This window comes from Excalfactoria chinensis, chromosome 3 (assembly GCF_039878825.1).
Source record: "Excalfactoria chinensis isolate bCotChi1 chromosome 3, bCotChi1.hap2, whole genome shotgun sequence".
In the NCBI taxonomy this organism is placed as follows: Eukaryota; Metazoa; Chordata; class Aves; order Galliformes; family Phasianidae; genus Excalfactoria; species Excalfactoria chinensis.
Window position 1 is genome coordinate 57,622,818 of NC_092827.1, and position 25,186 is coordinate 57,648,003.

Genomic DNA, 25,186 nt, shown 5'->3' on the forward strand with positions numbered 1-25,186 from the left:
GGGTCCCAAGTGCTAGCTCTCCAAAATGCAGCTGGGCACCCTACATCTTTCTATGGGCTTGAGTGAGTGCTGCAATAGAGAGGAATTTCACCATCTCTGGACAAACACAGCTCTTGACTCTATCAAATATGGCTTTGTGAACTCTAGAGGTTTTCTCCTGTGTCCCATGGTGTGATTTATTTCTGTAAAGCATCACTCGCTGAAGAGAGATTCTCACGTGACTATCTCTGTTTTCATCTTTTAGCTTACTTTTGTGTGCTTATAGACAAAACTGAAAGGTGCATAATATGACTTTGTCTCTTGTGATAGGTTCAGAAGAAACTGAGAGAAACAGAAACCAAAATAAAAGGGTTTTGCAGAGCATTAATCTTAATATTTCTCAAGATCTTTAAAGCCAGTCTTGTAAATTTTGGAGACATGACTTTTTGCTTGTTTGACATGTGCAGGACAAGGAACATCTGGATCTGCTGCCTGCCAGATCTGCAGGCTGAAGCAGTTACCTTGCTCAGAAGTACTGTGAGGGAGAGACAAGGATCTACATTACTGCTGCAGTACAGCTACGTGGCTACAGGACTGAACTGTGACAGGGAGACAGTTCCTGACACAGGGGGCAATATGCTTGGTCTGCACTCAGCAGCGCTAACAGGCATGGATATGGTACAGCAGGGCGTGAGAGCTGGAAACTGCAAAAGAACACACTGAGGTGCAAGAAAGAAGAGCCTTAATTCCTGCTATTAGGCCTGGCTACAGGGATGCTTTTACTCTGCCTGGAGGCAGGGACACATTCACAAGCAGTGAGGTGGCAGTTTGGACAAATCTTTTGGGTTGACCTGAAATGCTGAAGGGAAAGGCTGATTGAGTTGGTTCTCAGCCTGTATGAGAGGATAAGGATGAAGGATACAAGAAGAGGCTCCCATTTCGATGAGAACTCCTCATTCCCCAGGGCAATCTAAGGAGCATGCAAAATTGTAGACCCTTGTTAGTTGGAGCAGGATGGGTACCACACATGGGAACACAAGACTTAGGTTCCTTTCCATTAACTGACCAAGCTGTATCTCATTTTTTTCCTGACTCTTTCAGAAACTCATTGTTTATATTTATAGATAGATATAAATAAGACAATACCTATTCAGGTGCTTTAGCTTTTTAGGTTTTTCTATTCTTTACAAACAGCTTGTCTCTATATCCATTCCAGTTTGATTCAGTTATTCAATTGAAATATTGAATATTCAATAAATATTCAATTATTATGAAATGTCCTTACTACATATAGCCTACAAATACCTTCTATAAAAGCACTGACAACTTCAGTGCATCTACTGAAAACACCTTACATGGTATGCTCTAAGATAGCATTTATCTTTTACTCAGCTATATTACATCTACAGCTCAGAGACATCCCACAACTAATAAACATGCTCTGTTTTTTCCTTACTTTGCTATCTCCAACAGGTAATTGCAGAAATCACATTTCTTTGTTAAAGTGAACAGAAAATAGATTTTTTTTTTTAAATATACTGAAAATTGCTTGAGAAATGTCAGATATATTTAAACTTCAATTGCTTAAAAGAAATAGCTTTAGATAATGACATACATAACTTTACTGAAGGTACAAGGGATGACTAGTCATTACTTGTGGCTTCTCTGCACCCTTAGCAGATCAGAAAGTCAACAATTGCAGTGCTGCCTTATGGGGTCTGGCGTTAAATATACTTCTGGAACCTTTAATATAAATTTATAAATTATATAAATAGAATGTTTCTTAGTCCCATACTTTTGTTCGTCTACAAATGTTTCTGTATTGATGGTAAATCAGTCCAGTGCTAAATAAGGTGGTGATAATCCTTCTGTAGAACATTTTCTTCAGATCATTATTAACTCACTTTTATCAGATACCAAGCTCAACCTTCTCTTCTAAAACACAGACCATGGCACTCTTCCTGTCAAAATAGGAACATCTCTATCACTGCTAATCTGTTAGATCTGACTAAAAAAGCCTTCGATCTGATCTTAAATAATGGCAATTGCTTGATGCCATTGACCTCAAAATGATGCTTTCTGTATATGCTCACTTTTGAAATCATGTCAAGTTTCAGTGTTTTGGGGCATTCTATATTAGTCACTTAAAAATATTTAACTGTTTAAAAACATGCTACTGTAGGGAGATGGTTGTAGAAAGTTTTTTGAGAAACAGGAAAATTGAGGTCAAATTCAATGTTAATTGTGCAGAGATTAGCATTTTCTCATAAATAGACTATCACTAGAGTTAGGATCTTTGTTCCCCAGCTCCAGCACAGACCACCCAATCTACAGAAAGTCATCTATCAACTTCCAGTAGCAGAAAAGTGCAGCCAGCTCCAGATGCCAGTGATCTCCAGAGAGCAACAGTGGTGAACAGGAATTGTATGATTTTTTCAAAGGACATAATCCAGAAAGGTTCTTGCTAATTATTATCATCTTCTCTAACTGTAACTATCACCAGCATTTCTGAAGAGATCAGACATTCCAAGAATGAAGATACATTAAGAAGCTGTTTGAGATAGAGGAAGACAAAGAAACTTCAGAGATTTTCAGTCTCCAGTCAGATTAAGCTGTCAAGAACATTCAATTCAAAAAATAATTTGGAGACCCTTCTTTTACCCTGAAGACACATTGCTTTGTCTTTGGAACAACAATTTTGACAAATTCACAAAGGGAAATTCCTGTACTATATTCAAAGCTTTTAGTAAATAAGACAGGGCACCACAGCAGAAGGTACTTAAGATATACTCAAAAGGAACAACTATTTAAATGCCAAAAGAGCATTAAAAAAAAAAACAAACAGAAGTAAAAAAGCAGCAATACACTTGACTAGCCGTTAGGTCACACTCTTTGACTCACATCATTAATAGCAAAGTTTTGCTATCAGTATTTTGTTAGAAATTCTACAGCTGCAAGTTGAACAAGAATATATTTTATTTCTCTACTTGCAATACATGATTCTTCAGTGATATAAGTAGTTGGAAAAACATATGTACTGCAGAGAACAAATACTAGACCAGAAAAAAATCATATATAGTATAATGGAATACTTGAGTAAGAAGGCTTAGAACCCCCCACCCCCCCCACCCCCCCCCCCCCCCAAAAAAAAAAAACTTTATCACCATAGCTACTTTAATTATTGAATTTCCACATATGTTCAAATAAGATTGATGAAATAGAATACGCAGCCACATTATATAGTCATATTTCATGGACAGATACAACCTAGGAAAATTTGGTCTGGTGTTTCTAAATAAAATTTATTTGGAGATGCCTAAGGATGTAGATGACTTTCCAGAAATGTTATTTAGAAAGGTCTGAGGACTTTTTGTTTTGTTTTTGGTATATATATATATATATATATATATTTTCAAGTACAGTGCTGCCAAATATTTTTACCACTGAAGAAATGCTATTTCAGCTGCATTTGAGCAGAGTAATAGCAGTAGCTAATGGCCTATTCAGTTAATCATAGCTATTCACTTCTTGGAAATGCCTCAGAATATAATAAATGTTTTGTTTTCTATGTGGACTCTTAAATTATGGGCATTATATAATATATATATATGATATATAACCGATGAGGATGAATACAAACTGAATCCAAAACCACTACCTTAAAGCAACTTTAATATTTGGAGCCTCTGAAGAAAGGAAAAATGCTATTCTTACCCAGAGAGCTACTGAAATAGCACCGATAGCAGGGTAAGAAAAGGCTATAAACAAAGTTTGTTTAACTAAAACGTGGTTATTTGCCATCCACTTGGAGAGGTCTGAACTAACTGTTTCAGACCACTTCCAAGAAAGAAAAGAAGAAACATCCTCAAAGAGCTAAACTGGGTTTATCCTTTCCCAAAAAAATAAAGGCTGTAGATGTAGTGTTGCAGTTCAGCCAGTAACAGACAGATCAAACAGTTTTCAGTCTGAGACCAATACTCACATTGTCTTTTCTATCAATACTTGATTTATCTTGTTCATCTCTCATTTTTCATTCACAGGTTCTTTAGAAGTATCCATGAGCCTTAGCTTTGTTGTTGCTTCCCCACCCCCCACCCCCATCAGCTTTAGGTGATTATATTAATTACTCTGCATGAGGTCTGTCTGTCACAATAGAAAGGGCAGAGCTGGTTATAACTCATCTGTTTCTGGTTGCCATTAAAGCAAAGAGGCACATCATCAGTGTAGTTCCTTCAGGAATTTTACTCCAGAGGTATTTTATAAAGCTGTGGATTAAGCTTTAAAACAATGGCAGGCGCCATGATCAGAGACGCTATTTTTTTCATTTGCAATTACTTCGCAGAAAGAATTCATTCATTAGCTCAGGAAAATACCCCATGGACTACTTTCAAGGAGTGAAGATAACTACAAAGACCATCTTCCCTAACTTTATGGATGGAAAAACTCTGCCATGAACACTGCATTTTTTGTGTTGCCTTTTGTGGCTGAGATGTCAGTTACCTTGGGATGTTATATGTCCACATAGTCTACAAACAAAAGGAAGTTCAAGTGCTCTACACTGTTTATCTGAGATGGGAGCACAACCAAGGAAAGATGGTTGAGATGTTCAACCATTCATTTTCAGCAAGTTTCTCAGAAGAGGCCAGTCATAATTCTGATGCTTAGCATCTTTGAGAATCTTCAACAATAAAAAAGATGCTTAAAATCAGATGAGATATAAAATACGGTAATGTTGAGAACAGCTTACAGAACAGGATTAGGATTCACCACAATTGCAGTAATTCAGACAATTGTTCTGAAGTTAATGCACTGAATCCATATAAACTGTTTTTAAACAGATTACTGTTGAAGGCTAATGTCAGTGGCACAGATATAGAAAGGAGACAGTACTGCAGAAGAGACCTGTGGAGGGGTAGTATTGGTATATATCAAATTGTAAATCAAGATGATATGCAGTTGCAGAAAACAAACAAACAACAAAAAAAAAACAGTCTTATTATATATTCATTATAATGATATACACAAATTGAAGAATTATTCGTCCCCTATCAGCAGTGGCAAAGCTCAGGCTGCATGACTATGTCCAGTTCTGCCTACAGTGCTGTCAGTTGAAGAAAACCAATGAAGGCAGTCCAGATGAAAGATACAATATATATATATATATATATATAATGTACATAAAACAAGGAAAGGTTGAAAGACTGTTTAGTCTAGGGACTGAGATAACATATTTCACCTATGCAAACGTTTGGTATGAAAAGTCAATAGTGACTAATTGTTCCCCATGTCCATCATGCACAATGGAAATTACTTAATATATGGTTGTGGAGATTTAAGTCAGACAATGAGAAAAACTTCCTAACAAAGACAATTACCCCTGCAGAAGGCTAACTATTCATAGAATCATAGCATGGCTTGAGTTGGAATAGATCTTACAAGATCTAGTTTTAACTCCTCTGCCATGAGCAGGGTTGCCATCCACCAGCTCAGGCTGCCCAGGACCCCATCTAATTTGACCCTAAATGTTTCCAGGGATAGGGCATCCGCAGCTTCTCTAGGCAGCCTGTGCCAGTACTCCACCATTCTCTGAGTAAAGAATTTCTCCCTAACATCTAACTGAAATATCCACATTTTATTTTAAAACTATTCCCTCTTGTCCTGTCAGGAGACTATGTAATAAATAAATAAATAAATGGTCTCACTCTCCCATGTGTAAGTTCCCTTTAAGTACTGGAAAGCCACAACAAAGTCTTCCCAGAGTCTTCTCTTCTCCAAGCTAACCAAGCCCAGCTCCCTCAGCCCTTTCTCATAGGAGAGGCGCTCCAGCCCTTTGAAAACTTTTATGTATGTAGCACTTGAGCTGGGAACCCTAGGCCTGGACACAGCACTACTGATAGGACCTTACAAGGGCAGAGCAAAGGGAGACAACCACCTCCTACACCCTGCAGCCACCCCTCTTTGGATGCAGCCCAGGACACTGTTGGCCTTCTGGGCTGCATGCACACACTGCTGGCCCATACCAAGCTTTTCATCCACCAAAACTCCAAAGCTTTACTCTGCAGGGTTGCTCTCAATGAATTCTTCTCCCACTCTGCAAACATATCTAGAATTGCCAAGATCCAAGTGTAGACCTAGCCCTGTTCAATCTCATCAGGTCTATTTATTCAAGTTTGTCCAGGTCCTTTTGGATGGCACTCTCTCCTCCCACTGTACCAACTGCACTACTTAGATTGGTGTCATCAGACTTGCTGATGGCGCACACAATCCCACTATTCTAGTCAGTGATACAGATGTTGAAAAGTGCTGGTCCCAATATGGACTCCTGGAAGATGCCACTCATTACTGGCCTCTACCTGGACATACAGCTGTTGATCATAACCCTCTAGCTGTGACTATCCAGCCACGTTGGTCATCTCAGACAACTTCCTCATCTTGCACATGCCTTAAATAGATTATAGAAGGATCTATTCCATGATCTTTTAAGCATAGAAGCTTACTGGTCTGTAGTTTCCTGGCCCTTCTTTTCTACCTTTCTTAAAAATGGGAGTGATAATTCCATTTTTCCAGTAACTGCTACAGTGTAGGCAGGCAGACATGGTGGACAGACATAGTAGACACTTCCATGATGTCTTGTCAGTGTTTTAGCCTTAAACATGTTAACCTATAGAAAACTATAAAAATATACAACCTTCCATAAAAAAAAAAAACAAAACAAAAAAAAAAAACATCAAAAGACCACTATTACAGTCCATGATTATGCTTGACAACTTGAACACAGATTATAGGACAATCTATAAAGACTGGATAATGCGCTGGAACTTGTGACAACACAAACTATAGTTCTGGAAAAATCAAATTCATGGACAGATTTAATTTAACTGATTCTGGCAGTTATTCAATTGCTCTTTCTACTTTTACGTCAAGCTTAACAGCTTTCTGAAAAAGTTCATCAGCTTCAAATGAAAAGTCCATACTTAAACCATTTTTAATGATGATTTACATGATTTTCTTGATAGGATGTAAAGTTAATGTAATTACATTAGCTTTATTTACAAATATAGACAACTAAGGAGACATACAGTTTACAGAAACTCAGATTTGCATGTTTAAGTAGCCCTTGCAGGGTAATAAATATATATATATAAAAGAAATTATAGAATACTGGTACAGAAATGTTTGCAATGGAGTGTTCTGATTATTCTTCATATCTTTTCGAATGTGTCAAGGTAACATCAATATCTGTTTGCCTGAAGACCTTTACAATACATTTAAATAAAACAATTATTTTCACCCTGAAGAATTTCTGGGGAACGAACTTGCAGGATCTGGAAATGCCCAAGAGAGCAACACATTCATTAGATGGAGTTTCTGCTTTGATTCCTCAGTGTCATGGTTTTGTGCTGTCAATATTCTACATCATGACATCATGTGCGGTATGAATCATTAACTGAGGGTACAAATAGTGGTAAACTGTTTAAGCCTTCAGCACCCGGTACTCCCAGGAGGTCTCCCATCCAAGTACTAACCAGGCCCGACCCTGCTTAGCTTCCGAGATCAGACAAGATCGGGCGTTACCAGGGTTAAACAGTTTACCACTATTTGTACCCTCAGTTAATGATTCATACCGCACATGATGTCATGATGTAGAATATTGACAGCACAAAACCATGACACTCAGCCACTCCAGAGCCTTTGCAGACTGCACCTACACAAGTAGTGATCATCTATGAAGAAAATGAATTGCCTATAAAACGATGTCACCAAAGTGGGCAATAGCAACTTACAAAAAACGTCAGTTTTTCTGCATTTTGTAAAATTGCCCTGTTGGGAATCTAATTTAGGCCCTCTACTGAGTATGGGCACCAGCTAGGTACTACAATGTAGTAAATATTCCTTTCTGATAGATGCCCACTGTATGGGAACTGTTGAATCACAGTCTGAACCTCTGATTGATCACCTAAGGCAAGCACTGAGTCAGCTGTGGGAACACAGGTGAAGGCAATTCAGCTGTATGACCAGCAGGGGGGGAGCCTGGCTGCACCTCTCCTAGATCCCACTTAAGGGCTGTCACTGAGAAAGAATCTTTTTCTGGAGATCGCTCCTCTTGGAGTTTTCTTTGTGAGCCTACACAGGTGAGCATTTTCCATTTGTTCCCAATTATCCCTTTCCAACACAATGATCCTTCTAGCTTTATGACCTATAGATACCAATCTGACAACACCTTTCTGTATATCTGTTGACTATACACCCACTTTATACTGCTGCAAATTGAGTAATTACTACAGAAACATATAGTGCCATAAACACTAAAGAAAGCAGGCTAGCTAGGGACTGAGGACACAGAAAGGAATTGCTTCCAAGGACAGAATAGAGCCTGTCTTCACAAACTAAAGAAAAGCATCTTTGCCTTTCTGAAACAGTTCAGCCAAAATCTCCCTGATAGGATACAGGATCTTAAACTTGGAAAGTATTACAAAATTTCTATTACCAGTAGGGCCCAGTTTTGTTTCAAGTACTTCTATTATGAAACCAAACAAACACACGTAAAAGAGTTCCTTAGCCAAGAGACCACAATGAATACAGATAAGAGAAAGAACTGGAGGAAAAAAAAACAAAACAAAAACAAACAAACAAAAACAAAAACAAACAAAAAACAACAACAACAACAAAAAACAATGCACAACCAAACCTGTCATTATTCCTCTATCATACAGGAAAAACCAAGACACGGATGTTAAGCAATCTGAGATTGAGTCCCCTTCATAAAATGGGAGGTGCTTCTTATCAGGAATGGGAAGAGAAGAGCACAGAACAAGAAGCAAGTTTGTCAAAATACTCCAGAGATTAGAAACAGTAAGAAGGAAAAAAAAAATGGAAATCCAATGAGGAATGAAAGGTTTCTGGAAGGTAACACTACTTTCTTCTGACCACTGCAAAACTGGAAGGAATAAGAGATTTGCAGGAATTCAGCAGGCACAATTGTTTAACTGTTTCCATAAGATTCTGTATTCTGTCACTTTACATTTTATCTTAGAAATATCTGAGCGAGAAGGCCAGAAAGATGAAGCAGCATATTTGTGTAACTACCAATGTATGTTCTAAAGACAGTCTCTCAGGATTTAAAATAAACTCTGGTACAAAAAGTTAAGTACGGGATTAAGTGCCTTGAGGAAAAAAAAAAAAAAAAAAAAAAAAAAAGTATTTCTATAATAAAATGAAATTTGCATGAACAAGAGGCTGTACTTTTGGGGAGGAGACAGGAAATTCCAACATTAAAAATTGAGCAAGTACTTATAAGAACACACACGATGACTTTCCCCCAGAATAATCTAATTTGGGACAGGCCAATTTCAACACACCTACCAAGAACTAATAAACACTTCAGTTCAAAAATCTGATTTCCCAGGTACATTTCCTTCAGAATTTACCAGGGAACAAATTTTGTGTCTTTGAAAACCAGTGCTTTCATACTCTGCTCTTTACAACACAGGATGAACAGATATGTCATGGGAAAGGGAACAATGGACTTGCATAACCTCTGAGACTGAAATCTATCTACTTTGTTGTTAGTACCAAAGGTCAGATTGCTATGTTTTGTAACTGATTACTGCTCATGGGTATACAATTATAAGCTAAATAAATCTGATCGTGACAGTAGCATTTGCTTCCTGTGTTGGAGCAAAGATTTTTTTCAAGTACAAAGAATAAAGTGGCATTTTCATATCCTGCAGCATAAAAATAATTGTGGCAGAGGAATCCTCTTTAATGTGATGACACATTGATTTTTGGAGGCAAAGTATGGCTTTATTTTTGTAAAGCAACTTCTTATAAATCATGTCTTAGTTTGTTGTCTTTTGTTTAAATTATTCAGTAATTCAATAGTAATGTTTCAAAGGTCACATAAAACAAAATAAAAGCAGGTACAGAGACGGATTAGAATGAAAACCTACTTATACCTACCAAATGCTGTCAGTCACTACGAATACCATCAATGAAACTTCTGGGAGTCTGGTACCAAGATATTTACTCAGACAGCACCCAGACTTATTAACTCACATCTACAGGCATTAAAACACGTTTTAACACACGTGAATTAAACAACACTAAAATGCATCACAGTTAGATATCTTGCAATCTGGGAAGTATATATCTGCTTTATGAAAACCTAACTGAAAGTCAAAGAAGATATCGTATCTTTCAATCCTAATGAGAAGTCTGACTTCTGATTCCATCAAAAATATCCTGAATTAAGTGTTTCTGACAGCAGATAGAAAGAGGGAGAATATCAAGGAATAATATGTGAAAGATCACTTAGAATATTTTAGGGGATGAAACTCCTTCATGTGAAATATTTTGAAATTTGCCAAAGCTAATGCTATTAAAGAAGAGCTAACTGGTGGGAAAGTAGTTTCTGTATAATGTTTTCCAACTTTCTTTAAATATGAAACTTTGGAAATGAACCAGATTTCACAAAATGCTTTTCTTTCTGGATAGTATTGCACATTTGATCATAGAAAAAGATGGTTTCATTAGAAAAACAACAGTGACAAACTCTCATGAGCTCATCTAACTTAAACCATAATGTCAGAAAAAAGACAGCTGGCAGACAGAAACATGAACTGAGCAAGAAGACCAACATAATGCATTTTAACATCATTAGACTTTGAAACTTGCCAGTTTTGTCAGTCATGCTAATATCAAGTGAGCAACTGAGCTTACATAAGTATTGTTTTTAAACTAATCTTCAATTTAAATGTTGTTCACAGTCTGTTTCTCTGTATTTGTTATTTATCCCTTTTCACTTAGAGTGTGCTGAAACTGCACTCATCTGTGCTTAAACTTAAGCACACTAAGAACTCCAGCTACTCTAAACTAACTCGTCTCATCACATTACTTTCTCAGATCAAAGATCAAATTCTAAAATTTAGTATTAATAATAAAAAGATAGATAAAACAAACAACAGAATCAGGGAGATGATAAGTTCAATTTACTTTTCAATGTAGTAATGAAAAATCAAAACCACTTTTGTGACAGCACTACTGAATGTCTCAGTGAGTAGTCTTGCATTATATCACAACTCCAATGTGCATATTCTAAAGGGTTTTTTTTGTTTGTTTTTTTTGCATCTTTTTGTCAGCTTTGCCCTCTAGTCTTCTCAAATGTGCTGGGCTGAGTCCTGAAAATTGTCAAGGATTAAATAAAACTGACCAAAAGAAGGTAAGAAGGGAGTGAAATTCAGTATATTTAAACAATTTTTAGTCATTGCATTCAGATGGTCATTATTGAAACCTTAAACTCACAAAGCAACTGTAGAATCAATAGCTTCCAAGATGAAATCCATCACATCTGCCAATAGTTTATGCATAAGATGAAATGAAAGACCATTATATCTGCTCTAGAATGACAGTATCATTTGAAGTGGCAGGAACTAAGCATGAGTTTTCTTAAATTCATCAATCCTGTCCCCCGACAAGGAATAGTCTAATATTTTCATCTTTAATAGAAGAGATTCAAGACAAACCACAGACATTTCATTCTGGCTAAATTCTACAACAAGGTTATTTGCCTATCTACACGTTTATATGCTGGACAGTATATTGTTTTTCTACTGTTAAGTTACATCTGTCTTTGTACTGTCTTAAAATGAGTACAGCATGGCACGGACCTTCATACAATAGTTCAGATGCAGCTCCTTGGGCACATCATTTAACATCAGTTGGGAATTTGAAAAACAAGTGAGGTAGACATCTTACCAGTCCAGCTACTAGCAGCTTAAGATCCCCTTATGATCTTATGCCAAACTCCCAAGACTCAAAAGACTTTTACTCCATCACATGCCTGCTGTGCTCCTTTACACAAGCCATTTGTTCCCCAGAACAGTCTGGCTTTTTTAACTGTCAGTGCTCTGCTTTCCAGCAGCTGCTTTCTTCCAGTATGCACAAGAATTTCTAACATAATCAAAGCTAGCTCTCCATATTGACCTATAAATTACTGTTAGTTAATGCTTCTATCTGTGTCTTTTATCACGTATTTAGCATATACCTAATAAGTATTTTTTAGGGAAATAGAACACATCCAGAGTAAAAATAGGGAACCATGAAAACCCAAAACAGGTTGTTCTCTGCTCCCCAGTGCAAGATCCACAAACACAGTGTGATGATGCCTTGATGTTGCCTAGTGCAAAGCAACCCCTTGCTCTCAGAACTTCCTCTGCCTGGGCTGGTACAATGCTCTTTTTGGCACCCCCATGCTGATCTGCAACTCATTTTTTTCAAGACTTGACAAGGTGCCTGGAGAGATGTTTCTCAGCGGAACCTGTCTGACATTTTGTGTTTCAAAGAAACACATTTGGGAAACATCAGCTGGCTGGTGCTTTGCTAAAGGTGCTTCAGCTTGTGGATAAGCAGAATAGGGTGGATTGTTGATAACATGATGATGTGAACATAAGTACTATGTATCTCATTCCAGGTGAAAAATTTTAGTTATGTTTAGTTCTAACCCTTTGAATCTATGAACAGTCATTATCTGTAAAGAATGCTCAAACAGCTAACAAAACCACTGCTTGCATTCATGTTCCCTACATACTGAATTTTGTCTTTTGCTTTACATAAGAAACACTGTTTTCTTTGGCATAGCCATTCTTTCATCAGTCATATAAAGAAAGACATTATAAACAATAACAACAAAGCACCCATAATAAACTAACAAAAACCCAACCCAATCAACAAAAAAAGTCAGAAAAAATTATTGCCCCTCCATCTCCTTATTGCACCAAGTGCTGTACAAACCAGCATTTACATATCCCTACTACATGAGTTGCTGCTGTGCATCGCTACTCACTCTGCTTGTTTTTTCTCCAACTACAGGTCATTGCAATTCTGCTGTTTTTCTGTACCAACAGGAGCAGTGTAGCTGTTCACTTGAAAATATGAAAGCTGGGAAACAAGAGGCTTCTACAAGAGAACTAAAGACAACAAACTCCCATAGGAGAATAGGGCCACAGGAGATGTTACAGCATTGACACCCCTCACTAATATGGCAGCAAGACAGAAAGGGAGCACAAGAAGCAAAGGCATACATACAAGAATATGGAGCATTGCCTGAGACAGCTTCTATCCTTTGTTTTACACACACTAAGACCTATCCAGAAGATACTAATTCTGGACCTACCACATTATCCTAACTTAATGAATCTGTATTTAACAATTTATTCATGCCTATGTAAAAGCTGAAAGTGCATTTAAAATAAAATCCCAAAGAGATGTAAAACCAGAAACTCCTTTACTTGTTCTAGATCAAAGCAAAATCATATTTTAATCCTTGCTCTGTAGCTAGAGAAAATATTACAATTACCTCCTTCCAGAGCAGAGCAAGAAGTTATTCAATGCAACATGGAGAAAAAACAAAAAGAACAGGAATTTCAGAGAAGAACTGCCAAGGTTCTCATTAAAGAAATTAGACACTCATAATGAGGGTTATTGCACAAAAATCACAGGTTCTCTGGCATTTGCTTTCACATTTCAACATTCTAGACATAAACCTGCAGTTGCTTTTGATGCATTGAGTATAAAGCATTATAAAAAAGCTTAAGCAAAACATTGAACTCCTATGTTTGAAGGTGTCACCAGACTGAGGAAAACCAACATATAGATAATAGTTGGAACAGTAATTCTTAGCTAAACCAAACTACACTAATAAGAGTTTCATTATGAACAAAATGTTTTATAAGGCAAAGTAGGCTTCAAATCACTTGTTCCTTTAAAGGCAAATTATCATTTCTCCAGCAAACTCAAGAAATTTCAAATCTTAAGTCTAGACTAGTTACTAAAAACAATGTACTCTAGATCTGGATTAAGTCTTTCCTACTTTTCCAACATCATGCCAATCACCTGTGGCATGAGAGAAAGAGTATAGGGATGATCTCTGCAAATGCAAAAGAGGAGGTCTTTGGGGTAGTAACAGTTTTGGGTTTCTATCTTCACTTAAAAGCTTCAAAACAAATAAAAAACACTCAATAGCAATTGTAACAATTGAAAGTGCAGCAGCGACAGCATAGTAACATAGTCCTAAACTGTAGCAAGCAAGGATGCACCCAAATGCAGCAGCCATAGACATAGAAACAAAGGGAAAAAAGATCTGCTTACCCTTAAGAGGCCTTGGGTAGGCAGGGATCTCCAACAAGAAACCCTCACCTCCACTGCCAGCCCTTAAATGAGGTCTGGGAAGGGGGTGTATCTTGGCTCCACCCCTTCTGACCATTCAGGTGCAATGCATCCACCTGAGCTCCCTGGGGTTGGTCCTACCTTCCCACCAGGTGCTCCATCACTGCTTCAAGCTGTGGCTTAGCATTTCCACTACAGGTATGATGGAAGATTATCTTACAAGATAATTTAAAGAAAATATTTACTTATTTATTTATTTTAAGTTTTGAGGTCCTAAGTAGGAATCTTTATTAATTTATAATGTATCTAGAATGGAGCTTGGCCTGTTAGAAATAAGAAGAAAAGAAGTTGTGTTTGATACAATGAACTTGATTCTAACAAGATCTTGAAAAAATAAGATGCTTTGGGGAAAACAAATAAAAATAAAAGACTAATAGAAGAAATTACAAAGCAGAAAAACATTAATATGAAATAAAGCTAAATAGTGTTAATGGGTTAATTCATATGCAACTGTTCTAACAGTCAAGCATTAGAAATGCCAATATCTAGACATAAACTTAAATCCAGAAAAAAAGAGGATAAAAATACTCTTCTGTGGTATGGAAACTCTCTCGAAGCAGGATTATGCAACTATATTAGATTAATGATAAATGTATCTTAAAATTAACAATAAGCTATGTACTATTTTCTTCCTGCCTTTAGCTTAGATACTAAAGAAATTAAGTTAGTTGTGGCACTTAAGCGGCCCTATTTGTTCCTAACTTATGAAGATTCTTTTTATGCTATATATAGCCCTTGAAGCTATATATAAAATATGCTTATGCATCCAATACACTCAGTATTGAATGTTACTACTGAATACGAATACAAATATATATAATTTTCATGTTATTTGGTATATTCACTATTGTAATAAGTGACCTGCTAAACAGGATGCATAAAGGCAAGGCCTTTGTGAAGAAATCTTTCTGATGATGGGTGTAGTAAAATAAATACTATCAACTTGAAGCAAATGTGTTAAAGCCAAAGGTCCATCTTTTCTTATTCATTAGACTTGATCCTATAAATGACCAAATATTGTTCAGTTTTTTGAAGCAATCATAGTAGGTCTCACAGGACTAATGGCAGGGGATTGGTGTATAGGCGAGGATGTAAGAAAGGCAGCTACTTTCCCATTTCTGATTTGCTGCACTTGGTGGGAAACAACGACATCAAGATGCCAAAAGATGCACTGTGCTACATCAGCTACCTGGGAAGGGCAAGGCGCCATGAGGTGAATGAAGAGAAAGAGGAGTCACTGTCAGAGAAAGAGGGTATGAAGAGGGATTCCTGCTGGCACGCTGCCTTTGTACACCATGGGCAATACAACACAAACTGTCTAACAACAAAGGATCTGCTGAAACTCTCACCTGCCAGAGTTCTGTTATCCAGAAACATCAAAAACACATGAATGCATTTCAGTGGTCCTATTCTGGAAACAAGTTTTATCAGTACTTCACTGCAGGTGTTCAAGGCCAGGTTGGACAGAGCCCTGGGCAGCCTGATCAGGTGGGTGGCAGCCCTGCCGCTGGCAGGGAGGTGGGAATTGGTGGGCTTCGAAATCCCTTCCAACTCAAACCATTCTGTGATTGTATGATTCACTGGGGTAAAGCACTCCTGTATAGTAGCCAGGGAATGATCATATGCATTATGTTACCTATGTACGAGCCCATGAATGTTACTCTAAAAAGAAAACAGATCTCATTGAGAGCAATTATATATTCTATATAAATATAGAGAAATCATATTTAAAAGTTGACAGGATCCAAATCATCACTGTGACTAATCTACAAAGCACCTAAAATCCAAGCACCCAGTAAAAGAACAGACAATTTTGGGTAAAAGCTCTTTTCCCAGCTCTTTCCAGGGGTGTATGCATCCTGTCTCCTTTCAGACACGATAAAGAGCATTTCACATAATAAAACATACCATGCAGCAGTTAAGCAGAGGATTCTTACACTCAGAGGAAAAAAACATATTCTAAAGACAATGTAAAGCAGCATCCTCAACTGAGCTGACCTGATCACATTTCTCTGATTCATAAAATAAAAGGTATTTGAAGATCACAAAGAGAAGAGCAGAAAGTAGCTCAGGGAAAACTCTCCTTCCCTCTCATCAGGGCATGTAGAAGGAAACAAACTTTTAAAAGTTTTCTAAGTCCTTGAACTACTTTGTAAAGTGACAGGTAAGAGCTGGGGGCTGATTGGCACTGCTCACTGGTCAGAGTGGGGAGAAAGGTGGCAGCTCCCAGCAAAGCCCTGCCAGGTCAATTACAGTCAGTTAAAAAAAGCAGAGAAATAGCTCAATAGCCACTTCCACAGCCCTTTCTCTTAAAATATCACAGTGACAAACAACATCTTTTAAAGTAGGTTCTGATCCATGAAATTATGAATGTGTACTGCCTGCTCATTTTAGCAGGCTTGTAAAGAACAAGCACACTGGAACTGGCACACAGTCCTGAATCTGATAGACAACAGTGCCAAAAAATTTCCCCTAGGTAGACTGAAAACTGTGTGCTGGAGCACGGCTGTGAACTACTTTGAGGTCTGTGTTCAAGTGATACCTGAATATGGCCTAGAAGGGCAGCTTTCTGGCTCCTATGTAGCAGTAACACAAGAGACTGCAAAGAAACAGCTACAGTTGAATACATTCAGTGCACCCTCTGCTGGCTTCAGAGCAAGCAGCCAAATGTCAGGACATCAATTTAATAAAGCTGAAGCAAAATCCAGGGGGAAGGAAAAAAAGACATAACCGTGAGCAACAGTAAGAAGAAATACCAAATTCATTTCCAAAAAATACAAAAATAAATGTTTGCAAAAAACTTCTTATTTTGAAAGCACGAAAAGAAAACTGAGTGGATACTACTGACTTGTTAAAGGTGTTTCATATCAAATTTGCACATTTTCTGTTCCTATGTTTTTACTGTAACTTCTTAATACTTAATACTTTAAATCTACTTGGATTTCAGTATTCTGTCTCTCTTCAAAAGAAGAAGTAGATTAGATGAATCTTACAAACCATAGCAAGGAAACTGAAATCAGTGACTATATTGTATTTAAAAGCAAACCAGCCCTTTTCCTAGCAGCTATTTCAGCTGTTTCTCATTATGGCTTCCACTGAAGTAAGACACACATCCTATTCATAAAACAAAGAAAATAGGAGTCAGCATAGACTGTTTTCAAAAGCACTTCTTTCTCTTTAGCATAGCTTTTACGAACATCACAGTTTGTAATTATTGCTTCTCCCCAGTCTGCAATACTCCTCTTGACTGTTCACAGGGTTACACTCAAATTGCCATGGTTTGCAAAGGTGCCTTAATCCAAACCTTTGCATATTTGAGATGAACAAAAACTAAAGCAAATCAAAACACCAGAGTGCAATAGTGTTAACCCTCAACAGTAGCCTTACATGCGCAAACTCAGCATCAACTCTATGTCACAGCCGTGAGAACATATAAAACCCAGAAACTGCACTTAGAAAACCTCAGAAATCCTTTAATTTCACAGCTCTTCAAAACTACAGTGTATCTGTTTGGTCACTTTGAAATACATACTTGAACAATTCTAGAACACTAAAGAACAGAACATCAAATCTCGTATTCAATGCATTACTAACAATATCTGCACTAGTTTAGAAAGAGTTACAGAATATGTACCCTTTTGCATCTTTCCAACAGGAGCTTCCACAGTGGTCCATTTTAATTCCACAAAACTGCTATCTCTTGAAAGAAAAATCTCATGCTGTTTTATCGTGTAACATCTTGTTATGATCTATGGATTTGATTATGAAAGTGTTCATAGTTTTAGAGTGCGTAATAAAATATAGTGCAGTTAACTGCAGAAAACATGATGGAGCTTCAGAGTCCTCCAACCTGAAATAAAAGTTTTCCTTATTCCTATGTAATTCTGCTCATGCTTGAGGTTTTTTGGTGTTGGTTTTTTTCCATCATCCTCCATTATATTATGATACACTTAAATTGAAATAAACACAGAAAGCTTCATTTATAAGAGAAGAAATTAACTACTAAACAATTAAAAGTATTTTTTCAAAGGCACGTTAACTGATGTACATTTAAAGGGTAAAAGGTAAAAGAATAAATAGAAATAAAGCAGATTTGAAATACTGCATTCAGTGCAGCCAGAACATTTTTGTTTTAGAAGTGCAGTGGTCAGAGAAAGATCTGACAACCACCTGAAAACAACAAATAAAATAACACTGGCATTGAGATCCTCCCCCTACCAATTACCTCTGCATTGGGATATGCAACTGCCCTCACTGCTATAGTATTAAATTGGCCCTATTTCATGCAGAAGAGAATTAAGCAGTGAAAGACCAACAGTAGCTGTTTTTTGTTTTGCTTATTTTAAGTTTGTCTTTTTGTTTTTAAAGAAGAGACAGAAAATGGTGCATGTGGCAGAGACAACACGTCTCACCTACGTCACCTAGTGATTCCAACTATCTGTGTACCTTGCTACTATTAGAACGGTTTGGAGGTCTTCTTAGTGTTTCAGAAGTGACTGCAATGAATGTCTCAGAGTTGGCCATGCTTTATGAAAGGAATAATAATCAGCTGCTGAACTGAAAGCCCCCCATAAAGATGAAGGTCAGTAAGGGGTCATTCAGCTGCCTTTTCAGTCTTCCTATATCCAAAGACTTGCTGCAAAGAGAAGTTCAAAACCTGGATAAGGTGGCCTGACAACAGAGGCTTGGTCTTTTCACATGCTTGCTTTATTGCACACAGCACGTTCGCTGAGGAGCTGCTCTTCACAGAACCTGGAAGTCTTTTGGGGAAATACTGCATCTTTCCTCATTAAGGAAGCAAGAATGCAGTTTGTGGTGCTCAGGCTGGACACCGCTGTTTTACGTACATGGGAGATGCATCAAAGAATACTAAGAGTATATGGAAATTGTTTCTTCAAAACTCCAAATAATATATTTACTTTCAGACTGAAGAATCTTGAAATCATGCTATAATAATCAGCTTTGAAATGCTCACTGCAGAGAGCTTTTGCTGAAGACAGCTGGGCTTGTTTAGCTAGGAGAAGTTCTGGAGAGACCTCACTGTGGCCTTCTAGTACTTAAAGTGAACTTATGAGTAGGAGGGGGACTGACATTTTATATGATCTGATGGCAATAGGACAATGAGGAACGACTTTACACTAAAAGAAGGGAGATTTAGGTTAGATGATAGGAAGAAATTATTTTCTCAGAGCATGGTGAGACACTGGAACAAGTTGCCCAGAGAAACTGTGGATGCCCCATTCCTTGGAGATGCTCAGGGCCAGGTTGGATGGGGCCTTAGGCAGCCTGGGCTGGTAGATGGAAGTTCTGCCCAGTGCAGGGAGTTGGAACTGGGATCACTTTAAAGTCCCTGTCAACCTAAGACATTCTGTGAATCTACAATGTAACTGTATGAAAAGAGAGTGGAAATATAAATGAAGTATTTTGTCAGTCCAATAGAAACTGTGCCTAAAAATGTGGTTTCATATTTCAAGCTTTTTAGAAACTGAGAAGAATAGAATTAGGATGATTCAAAAGGTTTCTAAAGGAGCCCTAAGAGCATCTTTGTTAGAAACAGTGATGACAGCAGGATACCAGTAGTTCCCAAGCACGAAGCCTGCATAAGAAGCGGGGATACAAAGATAAGTGTACTTGAACATACTTGAGGCATCCACCTACTAGTATATCAGAAGGTCAGAACTCTAAAACATTGCAGAATTTAATTCCTGGCCCTTCTCTGGAAAATGGGACCTAGAAACAGAAGTTTACAGAACAAATGAACAATGGTAGCTCCAAAATTAATGCCTCCTATTTTATGATATTGGCCTATGAGAAGATGTCCATGGTACAGCAGCAGATGTTGAACCTTCCCACCAATATTCCACTACATTTTGTTGCCGTGTGACAGATGGCACCAGAGGGGCATTCTGACAAAATGGTGTTTGTCAAGGAGGTGTGGATGAATGAAAAGGGTGTCACTGAATTCCTCCATAAGGAAAAGACTGCACCCACTGTCATTCCTCAGTGCTTACTGAATGCTGATGGAAACCAAACAGTGGATGTGAGCACAGTGAGTTGGTGGGTGGTGTTCTTCAGCAGTGGCAACAGCAGATCACCTCCACTGGTGCAAACCATAACGAGTGCTGCATGCAGCACGGTGTGCAGGCTTTTATCCATCGCTGACAAAAATGCATAGCTAATGGTGACTGTGTTGAAAAACTGTTGTGTAGCTGAGAATTTGTTCCATAAAATAGTGTCATTGTGCTCTTTCTATCTGTTATAGTTTCCATGGAAATGAACAGGAGGCATAACTTTCAGAGCGACATAGGGGTGAGTGTGTGTGTACACATAGCAATAGTTTAACAATAACAAATTCTAATGTATTGTGTATCTTCTGGTATGTACCTCAAGTCAGTGCTAGACAATCATTGTAAGATGGCACATATAATTACAAAGTTATATTGTAGGATACTTCATAGGTCCCAGTTCTGAAACACAGAATCACAGCAAATGTAGCACTGGTGTCTCTATGACCCCTTCAGTTCCCAATATGTGGATAGGAATTCTCCAGAGGGAGATTTCCCTCATAGAATCATAGAAACACCAAGGTTGGAAAAGACCTGAAAGATCATCCAGTCCAACCGTTCACCTATTACCAATAGCTCACACTAAACCATATCCCTCAACACAACATCCAATCTTTCCTTGAACATCCCCAAGGTCGGTGACTCCACCACCTCCCTGGGCAGCCCATTCCAGTGCCTGACCACCCGTTCTGAGAAGTAATACTTCCTAATGTCCAGCCTGAATCTCCCCTGCTGCAGCTTGAAACCATTCCCTCTGGTCCTATCACTAATGACACGAGAGAAGAGGCTGACCCCCAGCTCACTACAACCTCCTTTCAGGAAGTTATAGAGAGCAATAAGGTCTCCCCTGAGTCTCCTCTTCTGCAGGCTGAACATTCCCAGCTCCTTCAGCGTCTCCTCATATGGCCTGTGCTCCAGACCCCTCACTAGCTTTGCTGCCCTCCTTTGAACACGTTCACAGTGAAATGTCTCAGGAAGTGCATCTAAAATATAAAATTTTCAAACAGAAGTAATATATTTTAATACTTGCTTCTTAATTAGCGAATATTTCAGTCTTTCAATACCTGAAGGGAACTTAATCTCAGGAGGGGAGCAAACTCTTCGAAAGGGCTGATAATAGCAGGACTAGGGGAAATGGTTTTAAGTTAAAAGAGGGAAGATTTAGGTTGGATGTTAGGGGGAAGTTCTTTACTAGGAGAGTGGTTAGGTCCTGGAACAGGCTGCCCAGGGAGGTTGTGGATGCCCCGTCCTTGGAGGTGTTCAAGACCAGGTTGGACAGGGCTCTCGGCAACCTGATCTAGTAAAGGCTTATGTTTGGTGGCCCTGCTAGGCAGGGGGGTTGGAACTACATGATCCTTGAGGTCCCTTCCAACCCGGGTCATTCTGTGATTCTGTGATTCTGTAATTTAATCAGAAAGTTTCATTAAATCTAAAAAGAAAGGTCTACTCACATTTTGTAACCTAAGTTTTATCTGATTTCAATCTAGGTTAGCAAGCTATTCCTTCATGGACATTATCTAACTATTGCTTGTACATAGTTCTAATTCATAGTGTCTGCTAGAATTTTCAGCAGGTTGAAATACTACTTGAGAAGACTTCGTCTGTAAAGAAGAAAACAATTTCCTGTCTATAGGAATTGGTGTGATTTAATTTTATAGGAAGAGAATTAAAACTAGCATTAGAGTTAACTTTAAAAGAAAAATGACAAACTACAGAATAACATTACTAGATTAGTTAGATTACTGAGCCTGCACTGTTTCCATGCAAGTGCATTTTAAACTTCTTAAGAAGAGATATACAGTCATCTTCAACTGCACATCAATCAAGCAACCACTTGAGTATTAAGAGGGTGCACATCAGTCTTTTCCTTCCTCCAGTCCATGGTAGCTGAACAGTATAAGATAGTAACAGTACTATGTTCAATGAAACTTCCCTTTTTCATGAAGTCTGTGCAAGACAGAATGGAATACAATAATTCTGGCAAATATAGTTTTACAGTTTATCAACTTCAGAGAAACAAAGAACAAGGCAATACCAACTCAACTGCTATATAACTCACACCATCCTACTGCTGTCAAGAATCACTTTTCAGACCTTATACACCTTTCCTAGAAGCTATTACTCCTAAAGAGGTGTTACAGATTTTTAGTAGCTCAATTTAATATTATTTGACTATGAGATATAAAAAAACTTCAAAATGTTGAGTACTCAAATTGCTCGTACAAACTCTGTGGGGTGAATATCACCACTAAGATGATCCTTCAAGGTGAAATATAGGGCTAGTTGCAATCTTGCAATATGGGAAAAAAAAGAAAAAAAAAGAAAAAGCAAACAAAAAAAACTCCAACCTTTTTGCAACTCTTGTCCAATTAAATAGCCTCGAATCGAAGCAACAACAAAGTCTGAAACTTTGCAGCAAAATGAGAGATATTCTGCTTTCATATCTTTTCAGTCTCTTTTTAGTTACACAAGAAGTAGATGGCTTCTCAGTTCATCTTCACATGTGAAAGCTCAGCACTTAAAAGGAAAATACAGCTAATGTAAAGTTCAGCTGTTAACAGGGAAATAAAGATCCTTTTATCACTTTAATTAACAATAAAATTGTCCTAGTTACTCCCAGTCACTCCTGACACTCTAAATATGTTTTAAACTTTTTACTCTTAAGATCCCATTAAAATAGAAAAGCCATTGTGTGGTTGTTATTGTTTAAAAAAATACATTACTGGAACAAAAATAATAAAATTTGGGATCCATTTTTACAAGTTTCAAATTAAATGATCCAAAGGTTTGACTTAGTGGAAAATCTAGCAGCAAAATGAGCGTTAAGGTGTCATTAGATCTGCTGATTATTGATGCATGGGAACTTACTGGAGAAATCAAGACTGGAGGTAGCCTGGGCTGCAGTGATTATATCCTAGTAGTATTCATGTTCTTGAGGAATTCAGTCTGGCCTAAAAATATAGTCAGCATGTCAGGGACGCAAACTTTCAGCTGCTAAAGGGACAAGGGGATAGAACCCCCTGGGAGAGTACCTCAGGGGATAAAGGAAAAGAGAGCTGGCAGATATTGAGAGATTTTTCTTAGAGCACAAGAGCTTTTAATTGCAATGTGCAAAAGATGAGGCAATGAAGGCAGGAGACCAGTGTGGCTGAGTCAGAATCTCAACCAAGCTAAAGCAAAACAAAACAAAAAGTAAATGCATAGGCAGTGAAGGCAGGGTCATACGGCCTAAGAAGATTATAAGGATATGTTTTGGCTTGATGGATGGAATCAGGAAAGTCAAGGGACAGTGAGAGCTGAACTTAGCTAGGGATGTGAAGAACAACAAGGGTTTCCACATATATATATAACAGCAACGGATGATATAACAAATTGCTCTCCCTTATAAGAAGTGAGAAAAACAACCTGGACACTACTGACATAGTAAAGCCTGAGGTACCCAACACACTTTTTTATTTCAGTCTTCACCAGCAATTGCTTTCACTATGCGCAGCCCACTTCCCCAAGTCACTGGATCTCAAGGCAGGGATCAAGGCAATTAATTATAAGCCACCATAGGAGGAAACCAGGATCAAGATCATTTGAGGAACATGGATGTGCACAAGTCCACAAGATCCAACAAGATGCATCCCACTTCTCTGAAGGAACTGGCAGATGAAGTTGCTAAGTTTGATAAGTTACAACAGTCTGGGGAAGTCCCCAGTAAGTTGAAAAGGGGAAACGTAACACCCATTTTTAAGTATAACTACAGATCAGTCAGCCTCACATCAATGCTCAGTAAGAACATGAAGTAGATCCTCCTGGAAACCATGTTATGGCATGGAGAAGACAGGGAGGTGACTGGAGATGGCCAGTATGGCTTCAAAAAGGGCAAATCATGCATACTTACTTTGGTGGCCTTCTGTGACAGTGACAACACTGATAGATAAAGGAAAGAGCAACTGATGTGATCTACCTTCACTTGTGCAAAGACTGTGATATGGTCCCACGGAACACTATTATCTCCAAATTAGACAGACATGGATTTAATGGATGGATAAATTGGCTGAATGGTCACATTCAAAGAGCTCTAGTCAATAGCTCAATGTCCACAGGGAGAGTAGTGTCCCTCAGTGGACTATATGAGGACTGATATTGTATAATGTCTCCATTGGTGAAATGGACAGTGGGATGGAATGCACCCTCCCTCAGCAAGTTTGTGGGTGACATCAAGCTGAGTGATATTGGTAATGTCTTAGAGAGAATGGATGAGATCCACAGGGGCCTGGACAGACTTGAGAAATGGGTCCACGTGAACCTCATGAAATTCAATGGACAAGTATAAGCTGCTGCACCTGGGCTGGTGCAACCTAAAACCAGTACAGAGTGGATGAACACATTGTTAACAGTCCTGAAGAGAATTATGAGGGGGTACTGGTAGAAGAAAATCTTCACATGAACCAGCAATTTGTGTTTGCAGCCCAGAAAGACAATTGTATCCTGGGCTGCATTAAAAGTAGAGAAACCAGATTAAGTGACTGACCCTCTCTACACCCCTGTTGCCAAACAACACCTGGAGGTACTGTGTTCAGCTCCAGGGATGCCAACACAAGAGACACAGATCAATTCAGGCAGGTCCAGAGGAAGATCACAAAGACAATCAGAGTGCTGAAACACCTCTTCTATGAGAAAAGGCTGTGAGGGTTGGGGTTGCTCAGTCTAGAAAAAAAGAAGGCTCTAAGGAAGTAATATATACTTTATTACAGTCTTCCAGTACTTAAAGAGGGTTTTCAAGAAAGATAAAAAGGGATACTTTATCAAGGAGTGTAGTGATATGACAAAGGTAGTGGCTTTAAATTAAATGAGGACAGATTTAGATTTGAGTTAAGGAAGAAATTCTTCACCATGAGACTGGTAGATACTGGAACAAGTTACCCAGA

General features: G+C 38.2%; 1 protein-coding gene and 1 pseudogene across 2 annotated transcripts in view; both read right to left on the reverse strand.

Moving 5' to 3' along the window:
- The window catches only part of SCAF8 (SR-related CTD associated factor 8), a 145,137-nt gene that overhangs the window by 64,752 nt on the left and 55,199 nt on the right, over positions 1 to 25,186 (reverse strand). The gene's annotated exons all lie outside the window — the stretch shown is intronic.
- LOC140250843 (5S ribosomal RNA) lies at positions 7,457 to 7,575 on the reverse strand (annotated as a pseudogene).